Source organism: Nansenia antarctica (genome assembly GCF_963989245.1).
Source record: "Nansenia antarctica genome assembly, chromosome: 1".
Lineage (NCBI taxonomy): Eukaryota > Metazoa > Chordata > Actinopteri > Argentiniformes > Microstomatidae > Nansenia > Nansenia antarctica.
The window spans coordinates 75,686,432-75,688,931 of NC_137674.1; positions in this window are offsets into that span (position 1 = coordinate 75,686,432).

Consider the following 2,500-nt stretch of genomic DNA (forward strand, 5'->3'; position numbering starts at 1 on the left):
GAGACAGCGTAAAATGTCCAGGGCCGTAGGTAGAAATCAGAGGACGGGGGGTGCTTATCATATCGCAGAGACGGAACGGGGAACGGTATCAAACCACATGGGAGCCCGTCCTTCCGATTCCGACCTCCACCAGCCTTCAATGACCCCTTATCCTAGAGAGGTTTGCCGTGTTAACAGCGCCGGTCCTCCATGCATCCCCTTCCCTCCGGTCCCCTCTCTTCCCCCCCTCTCTCCCCCTCCTCCCCTCTCCCCTACTCCCCTGATCCAGTCAGGTCTAAGCCCGCGCCTGGGCCCGGGCCACACAGTGGTACTAAGTTCCCTCCCCCCCCGGGCCGCGCCAGCCGTCAGTAGACTTCAGAACAGATCCTTATTTACAGCACAGAACTCGGAAACAGCTGGTCAATCCGTTTAGCCCGAGGCCACTGATTTGTTCGTATTTACTACAACACCCAAAGAAAAGCCGGGGTATTTTTTCCTCTCTCTTTCCTATTGATCCGGCGCTTAGAAAATCTGCTCTGCTGTCTAAACACTATTGATCCCCCCTTCCTCTGGACGGCCAGCTCCCCACACCAGTGTATAAAGGGACTGGATGAATTGAAATTTCATTTCCGACAACTTGTTCCTGTTATTTTTTACCTTCTTCTTTCTTTTTTTTTTCTTTCTTTTTTTTCCTTCTGGCGGTTGGGAACAGGCGCCAGTGCTGTCCCCCACGGCGCCATGTGAGTCGATAGGCTGTTGGCTGAGGGGAGGAGTGGCAACCGTAGCTCACAGTACCTCTGTCGTACCGTGGACCAGCCCCTCTGCCACACACACACACACACATACACACACACAGGGCACTGACACTGACTGAACAAGTCCCTTCATTGACTTAGATTCCCAGTGATCATTACGGCCTTTTAGGGCCCTGCTCTCTCTCTTCTCTGACTCATCTCTCTCTCATCTCTCATCTCTCTCATCTCTGTCTCATCTCTCTCATCTCTGTCTCATCTCTCTCTTCTCTGACTCATCTCTCTCTCATCTCTGTCTCATCTCTCTCATCTCTGTCTCATCTCTCTCTTCTCTGACTCATCTCTCATCTCTCTCATCTCTGACTCATCTCTCTCTGACTCATCTCTCTCTCATCTCTCTCATCTCTCTCTCATCTCTGTCATCTCTGACTCATCTCTCTCTCATCTCTCATCTCTCTTTCATCTCTCTCTCATCTCTGTCCCATCTCTCTCATCTCTGACTCATCTCTCTCTCATCTCTCATCTCTCTTTCATCTCTCTCTCATCTCTGACTCATCTCTCTCTCATCTCTCTCATCTCTCTCATCTCTCTCTCAGCTCTGTATCATCTCTCTCATCTCTGTCTCAACTCTCATCTCTCTCTCATCTCTGTCTCATCTCTCTCTCAGCTCTGTCTCATCTCTCTCATCTCTGTCTCAACTCTCATCTCTCTCTCATCTCTGTCTCATCTCTCTCTCAGCTCTGTCTCATCTCTGCCCTATCTCTGTCTCATCTCTCCCTGGCCTGTCAGCAGCCAGCTTATGAATGGAGAGGCCAGGCCAGAAGTGCTGTCGTCCCAGCTATATCACAGGGCTAGCCAGCACCCAGAGGCTAGGGAGAGCCAGGCCTCGAAATCATCACATATGGCCCAGTCTCACCGCCACAGAGGCTCAGTCCATAAGGAACTGGTCAGTGTGGCTTCTCTGCGCTTAGCCGGTTGATTCACCTGGTGAAGTTACTGGTCAAGCTACTGGTCAAGTTACTGGTCAAGTCACTGGTCAAGTTACTGGTCAAGTCACTGGTCAAGTTACTGGTCAAGTTACTGGTCAAGTTACTGGTCAAGCTACTGGTCAAGCTACTGGTCAAGTCACTGGTCAAGTCACTGGTCAAGTTACTGGTTAAGTTACTGGTCAAGTTACTGGTCAAGTTACTGGTCAAGTTACTGGTCGAGTCACTGGTCAAGTTACTGGTTAAGCTACTAGTCAAGTTACTAGTCAAGTTACTGGTCAAGTTGACTGTGTTACATACGCTCTCTGTCACTTGGTCAACAGTTGTTGATAACTGTGTGTGTGTGTGTGTGTGTGTGTGTGTGTGTGTGTGTGTGTGCGTGTGTGTCCAGCTGCAGGACAGGGGCGCTGAGCTGCAGAGACTCCAGAGGTCCTTGGCTGAGCTCCACGGGCGAGAGAGGGAGTGGGAGGGAGAGAGAGACACCCTGCACGGCCAGCTGAGCCGGACCAGAGAGGAGCTCCACAGCGCCACCCTCAGGGTGAGGCCAGAACCGCAGCCCCCCTCCCCTCCCCTCCCCTCCGCCCCACTCTCTCCCTCCATTGTGTTCCAGTCAAACGATTAGCTCCAGATATAGCAGTACATAAAAGGGGAGGAGGCCTTGTTTTAATTAACATAAATATTCATATAATGACCGTGAAGTCATCCCACGTTCCATTCCGAGCTCTTAACGTTAATGCATATTTTAATACATTATCATTACTACCATCATAATTCTTATTATGA